Raw genomic sequence first — 13,357 nt, forward strand, 5'->3', positions numbered from 1 at the left:
CTCATTGGTGCCGGCTGCGCAAAACTAAGATGATTGGTAGAAACTAGTATCGTGTTGATGATTGTCATAGTAAACACTGACGTCTGCTACGTTCATCTATTATACTAATGCTAAATGGAAGAGTGCAAATCATTATGATCAGAATCCCGCTTAATTTGATTCTTGCATTCGGTATATTGTTTAGGGATGGGTTTGGTGACTTTCCCGACGCAGCTAGTGTGTGCCGTAGAAAACGCGATGAGTTCGCGAGAGTGCAAGCCGCCAAAGGGATCAGAGAAATGCAGGGAGCACTGGACCCACTAAACATCTTTGGAAAAATGGGAGGATATGGGGATTGACCCCGAAAAACGGCAGCACTTTACGCAATGACGAGCCTTGGCCCCACAAGCGCGCCGAGGCTTGAGTTTCTGCTTTCTCGGCCGAAATGGCCGAGCGGTCTGTGCTTGTTTTTCCCAGTCGCGTCGAGCAGGAAGTGACGACTGAAATGTCCGGGCATCTTACAACTTTTCGTCTATTTACCTTAACGCGACAGCGTTACGGGCCCTTACTTCCATTTATCTGCTCCCTGCACTGGGATTCAGGGAAAGAAGTTCCCTAATTGTTGCCTTACATAGCCCTCCTGCAAGACACCACTCGAATACGTGTTCTCATTCTGGTCTCGTTGAGTTTGTTTCGTCCTCCCTTCTGTTTCCTTCCGGAAATTTGCAATGTTGAGCACTCAGAATTTTAGCGAAAATTACCTTCAGTTAGGGATTATTTCTGAGCATCCATATTACCACGAGGCGACTAAGACCAACGACTTCACATCACTGATTTTATATATATTTGGAGTCATTCGCCTTAAAAGAGACCAGTCCTAATTTTCAAAGCTCAAATAAAAACTAAATTTAGGAGCCCTAGACATTACATAATAAATATTACCAACAAAGGTGCATATATTTCAGCGTGCTTGCAATCAATGGCGTGGATGCAAAAACAATCGCAAATTGTGTGCCACTATCCCAGGAAGCTTAACTTTCACTCTAAGTTGCGACAATAAGTTTGCTCTGTATTCTTTATGAGCATAAGACATTCATTTTGAGTAAGTTAGCGCATGTAAAAGCCGCAAAATTCCTTGAGCTGTATAGAAGTTTTTCTGTTTAGACCAACTCTTTACTGCTGGCTAAAAAATTGGTCAAGGGTAGTTATTTCAGCATACTTAACGACAGTTTACATCGTCAGTGGTTATTCGTCAATAAAGAAATAAAAACAAAAATAAAAGAAACCGATTTTGTTTTAATCAACGGCATGATCATCCCGCTCCGGACTATCAGCCTCTATAGGTACAGCATACTTACTTGTACGACATCCCGGTTGGTCTGATCCCCCGTTTGGCCAGAAGTCAACATCCCCGATTGTCGCGTTCACCCCATATCTTAAATCTCGAAGGTGGCCGGCATTGGTATGGATCACGTCCACAAAGCGAGCATCCCCCTTAGATAGACACGCCGAGGTGCGGTCAAAAAGAGGCCCGGCGGGATCTAAACCTGCAAGCGAAAAAATGCACAAAACACACAGTACCAAATCATTTATTTTATCGCTAGAAAATGGCCCTTAATAGACGCAGCCTTAACCGGACGCAATGACCTGATTGCCAAATACCGGTTTACCCTCCTCCCCCCCCCCCCCCCCCCCGCAATTCGCCCGACGGAGGTGAGGAATTTCGCCTGACCATCAATCACTTCGTCGTTCTCGCTTCACTGCGTCGTGAGTTCTCTTGAAATTAATGGTGTAAAAACCTTTTTCGACGTCTTATAAGCTTACGACCGACGAAAAGTCAGAGAAAGTGGGGTGCTCAAATGCACTTAGACGCTGACAAAGAATGTTGTGAAACATTCCCTATGTGCACACAATTTTGGAAATCGGGAAAAAATCTTGAGGCCCCTAAAGGTATACTGAACAAATATCCAAGAATATTGGGAACGCACCACAATTTCGTTCTAATGACTCGATTACACTAGTACACACACATAATTCTAGTTAGTTTTGAGCGGATGGCTGTATTTTTGACGTTTTTTGAGCGGCCGTCGGGTCAGAGGCAGCTTCCTCCCGACTGTGATTGGTTGATTGCACAACTTTTATTTCCATTGGAAATGGACGTCCTCCTCCCTGCCTCCTCCCCGCCTCCGGCACGCGTTCCGGGGAAGACGGGGAGCCGTGCGCCCGCGGAGTAGAGGCTCGCAGGTAGCCCTTGGCTTGTTACGGTCTCTGCCGCCAGAAGGACGGTGCGGTGCTAGATCGCAGGGTCCGCGCTTCGCATCAGGGTATCCCAGGCTACTCTAGCCGGTGGGTGTGACGTCACAACTACCCACAACAACGTCATGGCCCCGCGATCCCGCTGCCGTCAACCCCGCACCTGAAGTTGGTTGACCAGCTACACGCAGTGCACAATGCTGCGAAGTGTGGAATGCTACACACGAGGTTGGTCGAGAGACACGAGTGCGGAGGTTGTGTATTGCGGAGAATTGTTTGCGCGCTGGGAGGGAACGATAAATTGTGCGCACAAACACGAGCAGCAAAAAAAGAAAAAAATGCAGCTCCGTCCTAGCGCTTTGTTAGTGCCACGGGGGAAAGGAAAAAATGAACAGGTGCGACCGGCCGCATTGAGGGTAGTTGTGACGTGTTATCCGGTTTTGTCAGAGCTTTCACATGAGCCCGCTGGTGTGCCATTTGAGAAATATTCATTAAAATACTTCCTTTTCGCTCATTTCTTTTCATAAAATGGATTGGTTAGGTCACTCCCAATGCGATAGCTACCTCTGCTCTGGAAATCTCGGCGGCAATTCTTTCATTCAGTATGCCTTTAAGAATTGTAAGGCTTGAAAGCCTTTGGAGCTAGTTCTGCATTAGCACTGAATTGACAGCGCTCCGCCGAAGATACAGGGCAGGAGAGTGCATTCTTCGGTACCGTATTCGTGGTCGGTAGCTCCACTCAACTGCGTGGGCGCGCGCTAGTTCACCACTTGGTCTTCATAGCGGCTGGTAGATGGCGCGCTCCACGCTCCTTCCTTAAGACCAGGGTGAAGCCCAGTGAAGCCGTTGTCGTCACGTCCCCTACTTTGCTGAGCAGACGGCAGGGACGCTAGATAAGGAGTATTAGGATATTTTTCGCGCGTGTACAGCGTGGCCAATTTGGTCAGCGCGCTTGCGTGGAGACGGGAGAGGAAAGTGTCAGATTCTCTGTAGATGATGATTTTTGTTTTTAAAGGTTTAAGAACTAGTGATTCAAAACAGCTAAGACTTCCTGTCCAAAGATCTAGCGCACACTCATGAGACAAAGCATTCGCATTAAAATGCGGCAACTTCAAGTGAAAATTATTTCTATGCAACCGTATTTCTATGTTGGCAGCGGAGATAATTTATGAGCAGGATTTTCATTATAAAACTTGTACCTATAAGTCGCTGCAAAGTCTATAATATAATAAATATACACTCGCAAAGTCTTCTCCGTTTTAAAACATTTCATTGAGCATGTCCCCTATCCTTTCAGTGTGAGGTACATACTGACACTCATCTTCATGAAATGATCTGTAGCAGTATCATAAGAAACCACACCGATCCATTGATAAAAATGTTTGTACAGCGAATTTGCTCTATTAAATGAATGTTATATACGCCCCTAAGATGACAATCGCTTTCAGTCACATTATACGAGGAAAACCACCAGACGGACTAGGCTGCCCGCTCTGCCCACAGCGACGGTGTCCCAGTTAAAATTCCCATATCAAGGGTAGATGCAGCATGCGCCCTTCGCTCTTTGACCTTGGAGATCACGATTTCAGCGTGGAACATGGAGGAGTTTTGCAACCGCCGCCTCAGGCCACTGAATCCTGTACTCTGCCTTCGCCTTCCCCATCAAATTGCTCGTCAAGAAGCGTTGCTGTGCCTTTTATTTCTCGGTGTGGCGTTCACCAACAAGTATGCTTTCAGGATTGTAACAGCCGACAGTGCTGCCTGTGAAAATTGCGGCTGTGCAGAGACAATCGAGCATCTGTTACAAGAATGCCCTGCATTTGTGAGTGAAAGACAAGCTGCGTTGTGCGCTGGACTGCCTCGATCTTCGCCCTTTAACAGAGGATAAGATCCTTGGTCGGTGGCCACGGCAGTCGACCGCCTTTAAGGCATGCAGGGCATTTTTTTCGTTTTCTAACAGTCACCAGCTTCTGTGACAAAGTCTGGCAGTGCTCCACGTCTTCTTTCTCTTCCGCTCGTTAATCCCCTTATTCCTTTTCCCCAGTGTGGGGTAACCACCAGGAGGCAATTCTGGTGATCGTGTTTCCTGGCGCCTGTCATATTTAAAGCGCAGCTGAACACCGTGCGGAGTCTTCTCTCGCCGCTTCGAGCAGACTTTGGTCTCGTCTCTCCGCGAATCTCGCAGGTGCACGGTGTCGGGTGCTTCAGATAAACTGGCGTTAAAGTGACGCCACCACTGACGACTAGCAATAAGAACATTTGAAGCAATTTCTTTAAGGTTGTTTTATCTTGTGTTTTGCTAATGCCAAGCTAGTGCGGTGCTGCCTTTAAAGTAACTATAAATTTCCCTAACCTATGTCTGTGCGCGATTCTATTACAGCAATTTATACTACTTGGATGGGACCTGGGCCAACGCTGGGCACACTCGAGAGAAAGTGTAGCAGGACACCACGGTTGACAGTCGTGAAGACACTTTTCGGAAGGGATTAACTACTGGTCTCCGAGCGCCAAGGGGCAAAGGTGGTGGAAGTCTTGTTTTTAGAGCGAAGAAAGGTTCTGGGAACTACCGCACTGAAATGGATAGTCATCGTTTTGACACGTGGTTCAAGAAACAACATCTTTCTAACATTGAACCGAATAGTGCAATTGAAATGGACAACGCTAGCTATCACAGTGCTCAATTTGAGAAGTTGCCGTTCACTTCAAGCACGAAAGCTGACATTCAGCGTTGGGTGACTGCAGAAAACATTCCTTTTTTTTCAAGGATAAGTTCAAGGCCGAGCTGTTAGAGCCAGTAGCCCAACCCAGATAGAAATATTTTAGTTATAGAATTAATGCAGTAGCAATGGCAGCCGGCTAAACAGTTGTGAGAGTGCCACTATATCATTGTACACTAAGTCACATCTAACTAGTGTGGAGCCAAGTTAAAGCATATGTGACTGCTAACAACACAAGTTTCATCTTAGCTGGCGTCGAAAAACTTGCCTATTAAGATTTTGCGCTTGCAAGTGCTGTTAATTGGAAGCGTGACTGTGATCATGCGGAACGTGTAGAAAAATAATTATTGGAACGTGACGGTGAGGTCGAGACCAGCATCGAGAGCCTCGTGAACACTTTTTGTTTGGACTCCAGCACTTCTAGTGTGGACAGCGAGAGAGAAATGAGTGGTATTGAAGAGCGATTGTTTGTTTCACTTCCTTAAGAATAGCCATTTCGTGCCTTTTGCCTTCCCATCGAGTCTCGCCGCAGTGCACTGCTTAAACTGTTTATTTTGCGAATATTTTTGCTGTGTATCAGCTACAAATATGCATCTTTAATAAATGTTCTGTACTTTTTTTCGGTTTGTATTTTCATGCTGCTATACTTTTCCTCAGTGTTTTTGGAGCCTACAGTGAATTTTGTTACACACACTATTCACTGCAGCATATTTTAGAAACTCACAATAACGCTCCGATATTCAGTGCCAACGATAAAAATACTTCAGACTCCTATCTGTTTTGCAGCACCCTCAATCCTGCTCCATTGACGAGTGTCTGCATCTGACATATACGCCACCAGAAACAAAAGCGAAACTGAAAGCGATGCGAATTTCGTACGAACTACATGGCATACTAATACAAATGTTAGAAGCTCCTTCCCCGTACCTTTGCGTCCATAACCAAGAATAGTTGTCCGGAAGTATACAAGATCGAACCTCAGCCGTGATCACACTGACACTCCTCAAGATAATGGCCTGAGTAACAGTTTTTTATTACTTTTCACGGGCTGGAAAATTATTGTTCCCGTGAACACACAGTGAAAGCTGATTTTTTTTTCATTTCGTATAATTTATAGGATGCGTGAGGAGTAATAACATGCCCCTTAGTGAAGTCCTGTTTTGAAATGGTGATGATAGCAGTCCAGCGATTGCACGTTACAGGGAAGGAACGAGACAGCGGGTACAGCGAGCAAGGAAAAGTGACATCTTCAACTCAGCCTAGAATTCGAATGCCGGAATACATTGCTGTGAAGCCTCGCACAGTTTATAATTTCTAAGAATATTAGCCAATAAAAAGCTCTTTTTTAATCGGTCTTTGTCCGCGTACAGCCTTTTTTTAAACGAGATACGTGAAGGTTGTATTTTACCGGCCCGAAGAATTTCCTGATTGTATATTGTCGATGCTAGAAAGAGTCCGCTTCACGCAAGAGCTGCGGACACAAAAATGCCACCGCAGTTTCAGCTTTCTTGTACAATCGAACTCCAGACATTATATAGGTAAACGACGCGTCATAAACGAGTAGATCGCTGCCCAGGAAAGGATAGACCACAAGGAAGCGAGTATTGCTGACTTGGCCAGCCTACTGCCTCAGCCGGATCATGCATGGACCATGGCTTACCCACGCATAACCTGACTGAGGCAGTAGGCTGGCGATGTCGGCCATACACGTCGGGCCGAGGTCGGTTTCCGATGATCGGCCGCTCTAAGGCCATTGTCAATACTCGACCTCTGGCCTAGCTTGGCGGCTGAGATCGACCCGATGCGTTTTAGCTCGCCATAATGGCAAGGGCCAAACCCGGGCCGACTATACGCTTGCAGCTTGGGATGAAAACGACTATGCGCCGCGTGCATCTGAATGTGAATTCTCTTGGCTGCAGCAACAAAACAAACCATGAATTTAGGAGTGCTTTGCAGACAATACCTGTTATTCGTCCAATCTTCCTTCTTGTGGCCGCATAAAAATGCCTGCCACAAAACGCGGCGACCTGAGCACCCAGGCTGAATCCCACAATGTGAACTTTTTCGGGCCGAAGGCGGCGTCTGGATGAGGTGATTATTCTTTGAAGCAGTGTGGAGAGGAGGGCACCAGGTATGGGACTATTCCTTGCTACGAGTGGGTAGTCAGGTTTCGCAGCTCCCTTCTTCCAGTCGACGACCACAACGTTGCAGCCAATCTAACGGGTAAAATAATTAAAAGTGTGTATTTTTTTTCTGGTACGTTTCTCACACTACGTTTTCAGAGAGAAATAAAGATCTTGACGATTGAGATATCACTGTCGGTTCTCCTTTTCTAACATGCCAGAGATGTCTACTGAAATAGAGCATGTTCATGCATTTGGTTACCTTTATTGTCCTGTTTTGCATTATTTTATTGCGCACATTGTGGAGCCCGCAGTTCGTGATTTAGCCACCGTTTCTTTACTGGGTCCCCCCTTAATTTTATAGAAAATGAAGAATAATCACTTCATGGCCGCGAGCCCTTGTCAGTCGCATGGCGGCGTGAACAATTCAGCGTCACTTCCACTGCATCAGATTATCGAAGCTTTACACAGCGCAAGCGTTAGGACTTCCACTTTCTCGAAAGGCCGTTGTGTGGGAGTCTGAGTATCCCGGGGACATTCGATGAAATCAAATATTAATTGTCGTGACTGGCTTTCGATCTCGCTTCGGACGAGTATATCACCTTCGCTAGCCACTAAACAACGAGCGCTGTGATATCTCCGCAGCCAATAATTACCCACCATATTTACAGCACTTTCTCGCACTTCGCATACCTTGAAAGGAAAGGCTAGGCAGTGAAAGACGTGAGTCAAAGTGAGCACAATCGCACACAACCACTTGTGAACGTGTTGTACTTCGCCAACATCATTGTCGCACACACCATCCTCCCAAGACACGTCACAATAACTTGAACAAATCCTTACACTGCTTTCAGGTCGTTGTCCTCGTCTCTTCATTCGCAGCGGATCCGAAACACACCTTCATTGAGTTACTTGCTTAAGATGTTTTACATTTTCTCAACATTTTATATCCTGGCTCCACGAATGTCCCCAATCCTCCATTTTTTGTTCTTTGCCCACAAACCTGGCATTTAAACCCTAACCTAGAGCCGAAACCTCTAGGAAGCGAAACCAAACATAAGAGTGCACCTGATTCGCATTTACAAAAACTTTCGCTAACACTCTGTGTGCATCCACTTTTCAGATATATTCGCAATTACGTCTCTATCATTATTAGTACGAATGTGTTTAAGAAATATCTCGGAGTGCATGTAATTTCTATCTCAATATGAAAGGTAACAAGTATGCATACAGGACCGCGGTTTCAATTAAGGACCAATGCTTGACTTTTGTTTCTCTCTTTAAAACATGCTGTTAAGCCATGGAAATTTCGTCTGGCGATAAGTTCGACTTAATGAATCTGTTAAATGAGTACCGTCAAATGTAGTTTTTAATAAGGGAGTAATTACTTCCTTATTACAAATCTACTCCACCTTGTGGGACTCCCCTAAATATTCGACCAAATGTAGTTTTTGAAGCTTTGAAGAAAGAAAGTGTAAGGGACCGATGGGCACAACCGATTAGCGCGGGAAGTCGGGGAAAGTATGTGGCTACCAGCCCCGCTCCTCTTTGTTCTCGTAGCATGAGGGGACGCAGGTGGTGTGCAGACAGGAGGGCGCCGCGAGGCACCTGGCGAAGCACGCAAAACCATTTAGGAGGACGAGCGTTACGAGCTGAGTGAGTCAGCGACGTGGTGATCACCAGTTGGCCCGCGTCGTCTTAACCCCGTAGTCACAGGCGGTACACACATTCACGCGGGCATCCGATGGAATGCTGTGGCAAGCACCTAACAATAACACTGCACTCGTGACGACAGGCGAGCCGTGACAGGACCGCTGACCACTCTTTTCTTTTTCCCTTTCTTTTTTTTTTTGTACACCGGGTTGAGCGCGCTATCTCGACCTCGAGGTTGCAGGTGAGACCCTCGTTCACGCGAGCGCCCGATTGAATGTGGTGACGGGCACTAACAAAAGCGGTTCACTCGTGAGAACAGCCGAACTGTGACAGAACCATGGACCACTCTTTTCTTTTTTAGCAACGGTACCCATTGACTTTAACGTTGCAACGGCCAGGTGAACGGCCACGTATACTGCGGAATGTAGGAAGGACGTGACCCTGGGAGTTTCGCTTTTCCTTTTTTTTTCAAAGAGAACGGGTTTAGTTCTCTTAAATTTGAAGGGGGAGCTGGACATCAGAACCAACCAATCAGGTTGATGTTTGGGGTGATTGGACGTTCTGGAAATTTGGGCTGAACCTCAGGCGGTAAAACCGAGGCCGAGGGCCCAGTCCGGCGTTCTGGTCTAGGTCTAGATGCTCTGCATCTTCGGTTATGTCGAGGTAGGAATATTCCTCTGTTAGCCAGTTCCACCTTGCAACTATGTTGTAAAAGTTGTTCTTGTAAGTATTTGCTGTGTACATAAATATTCAGTTATTCTTCTGGCAACCTCCTGTCTTCAAGTCATCGCTGCATACCGTCTCCGAGGGAGCGCCTCCGGCGCTAGGAATGTCCTCTGCAACACGGTATACCGTCTCTGACGGCGCAACGCGTATACGCGTATACGTGTACGTGTATACGCGTATACGTTGTCTTGTGACAACGCGTATACGTGTATTTTTTGCCAACACTTCTTATAAATCTATCACGATACTTTTGCTGTAACCGGCATTCGGCATTTCCATGGAGTAATATTCAAAGCGTCGCTGCGCTGTTATATGCAGAGGAAACAATCGACTTCATTTTTAAGTGTCAACCAAAAGAGCTACAGATTATGTACCGAACTATGCATTACAGCCTTTGTGTTTCACTGTTTATAGAGTTGCAAATTACTGCGCGGAACTCATGACGGCTACGGACAAATGGGAAACAGTGCCGGCCTTCGTCTCCTTCAAGTTTTGATACCAAACCCGTGGCAATGCTTGCTAGGACAGACTGGTGGTCTACTCTTTTAGTAACGTTAGACAAAAAATCTGGAAGAGGTAAATATTGATTGGTATTGCAGGAAATAAAGGGCTCCCAATCCAAAATAATCTTTACATGTGTGTGCGCGGTGAAGGGACCGTGAGATCTAATGATAAAGATTACGATGAAAACCAGTGGGTGGTTACCTGCTGGAAGAAACGTAAATTTTTGACAACTGTGCGAAGAGTACAAATTGAAAACGGACACCTAACCATATATTGGTAAGTGCTCTTCATTTTCAGCCTCGAAGAAAAAACTGCGTGAAAAAAAAAAAAAAGAATGTTCTAATTTTTTTTCGTGCTTCTGCTTATAACGTTATATAAAAAAGATTACTTACATTGTTGAGGAGAGCATCTCTTAGGTTCCGCAACCAATCTTTTTCGATGTCTTCGTTATATCCATGTATAATTGCAACCAAGCGTCTTCTCAGGTCCCATCTTTCTCTTCTGTGCAAAGCATACCAAGATTCAGCGGTAACCTCTACCCCTCCACGAGCTCTGGGTGCGTAAAAAAGAAACCTGGTCCCAACTTCAGCAGGTGACTGTGGTCCACCCAGGTCTATTCTCATGCGGTTACCTAAACGAAAACATCCAACACCTTTATAACAGGGCGATACGTGCTCTCCTTTTTGTATATGCATGACCTGCGAGAAAGAAAAAACAAAAAGAAAAGCAAATTTCATTGTGAGTTCCACAAATACGACTTGGTGCCATGTTCTTTATTTGCAACGACGTCCTACAATGTATAAATCATCGACATACATTCGACTACATTCAGGAAAATAACATCTCAGTCAGTCACCCTATCATTCCGTCTTCCAAAGAAGAAACATGCAGGAAAAATGTCACAGTTGCGTATAAGACATGTGAAACATCAAAGCACTTTATTTTGTTCGCCGACTTTTCATCCGTTCATTTTCTGACCCCCCTGAGGAAATCTTGCCTTGGCATTCCGGTGAGAGGAAGCAAGCAAAGAATCGATTGTTTGGAAAGGAATGATGTGCAGCGTACAGAGCAATAGACGACATAAAGTAGAACACCCCACAGCGGCCCGGGTGGCATGCCTTAACCTTCACCTCACAACGCGCTTACAACAATCTAGAGCTCACAGCTGTCAGAGATAACGAGAACGACGCACGCTCAATAGATGGCTACCTTCGCGCCCATCCTCCGGCTGGTGGGTGGCTTCACTACTAGGAACGAAAAAAAGCCCGCGTTCAGTTGCTGCCCAGAGGAGCTTGTAGAAACTTTATTTTCAGATAGGAGTGGGGAACGTGTGGTGAGGCGACTAGTTTTTGACTCCAACATAGCTGCCAGCGCAAGTATTTGAGTGCCTTTTGAGCCTAGAGTACAGATCTGTACAGGGCTGCCTTCCAGCTCTCAACATATGAAATTACATTTGGGTGGGTATATGGACTGTTTGTACATGGGCACACCATGTAATGCTGGCTTGTTTACCCCACGTTTTATGTCGCAGAACCCACAGTATTTTAGGTGGTTCGTCGAATGAGTTAACGCTACATTCTGGAAAAGTGGCGTGCATTTCGAAGCATGCCCCGCAGTGTTGTGTTTGTGTCAACTATTTTTTTTTTCATGTAACAAAACTCTCCCTAAAAGTTGCACAACTGTCTTAACAACTGCTGCAGTAACTATATGAAAACAGTTCAAAGTGCTACTAAACTAGATGAGGAAGCATCTGGGAAAAAAGTCCTGAATTTACGAGGGAGTGGCACGTTTTACAGGGCTGCCAACCATTTGTGCGATAGAGAATAAAGCTTCCATTCTTACATTCATCACATCCTAGCTCATTAGTAAGGCGAAAGCCTATAATGCCTCATCGTTGTCAGCAAAAGTGTCATGCTTTTTGCGGCGGCTCTGATTGCTCGAGACGGGATAACGTCATGGAGGTCTCAACCAATCACAGAGCACCGCCACAGTATGCGCGAATGCGTACCTTTTATGGTCATATGCCAATACTCGATCAATTACTAAATAATAATAAAAATTGTTCTATAATTAGTAAACAATTACGGATTATATTTACTCATTATTAACTATTACTAATTGGTGACCGCTGCGTGGTTAGTTATTCACTTATTGATTAATGCCCGCACCCGGTAAAATCAACCACTCAACAGCAAACGTAGAAATGCCAAGATACAAGAGGCGCGATCTCGTCGCTGCCAAGCAGAATTCACTGAATAAATGCACTCGCAGAATGTGAAAGAGTAGTCACTCGCTTTACTCGTAGCAGCATTCATCGCTACATGCGCAAGAGTCACGCAGCAGAATGCAGCACTCAGGCTTTCGCCTTTCATCACTTTAGTCAGCAATGTGTCCTGAAATTGTTTTCCTATGATGGCCGTGCTATTCTTGTAATACCATGTTGTGTTGTTTTGCGTTCTGATTTATGGCACATAAGCAACTAAGGCCGCATGCGCCAAACCAAGCTTAAAATCTCTGCATGGAAGGACTTTAAAAAGTTATTGATGTCCTGCAATTTTTTACACGCTTTGCTCATGGGAATGAAAAAAGCGCGAAATATGAATAATTTTTCTCCTAAAAGTAAGGTTCAGTATAGCCAGACGTGTTCTTTATAAACTCGTAGGAAGTACTTTTGTCTTTGTTCGCAGCATTTTGTACCTGTCATTAGGATGTAGTCATTACTAACAACCTCTCCATGGAGTTCTGGTGAAAGTAAACCTCCTCTTGCGAGAATGATATTCTGTGTTAAATGAATGTGACTGCTATGTTGGCAATGTAAAAACGCTTCAATGAAACGCTGTTTCGTGACTACATCATATTCATTTTTAATCACTGGTTTCGCTCTCTGTAATTTGTTGTTTGCTTTCTTGTCTCGTGAATCGATCTGTAATTTATCTGTCAGTTTCCTTTTTATGAATGTTTTGACATTATCCCGCGCTGCATTTTATTTTTATGTTTTAGCCGTCTGGCCAGCTGAAGCACATACACCAGCTCTTTCATTACCTCGTATCCCTACATAATTGGCAGCCAGCGGGATTTCAGTTGATGTTCTTGTGTTTCGGCTGAGAGGTCGAGGATGTTGCTGGCGTGTACAGCCGACATTTGCTCCACTGTAACACGCCTTAATAGCAATTAGTGACCATAAATTAAGCGCAGACACAGACTTAAAAGATAATAACCACGACTGCTGTCATCATCTGGAGTTCAGGTGACATTGCCGAAGGAAAATTAAGATGTGATGTTCTATATCCCCGCACACAGCACTTGCGGAACACATACACAGAAGAGGTGTTATCAGGCCCTCAGCAGAGCCCGCGCACGCGATATGACAAAGTGGTTAACACGTAGTGGCGGCTTGTTGGA

Source organism: Amblyomma maculatum, chromosome 10 (genome assembly GCF_055883805.1).
Source record: "Amblyomma maculatum isolate TAMU_Amacu chromosome 10, ASM5588380v1, whole genome shotgun sequence".
Taxonomy (NCBI): domain Eukaryota; kingdom Metazoa; phylum Arthropoda; class Arachnida; order Ixodida; family Ixodidae; genus Amblyomma; species Amblyomma maculatum.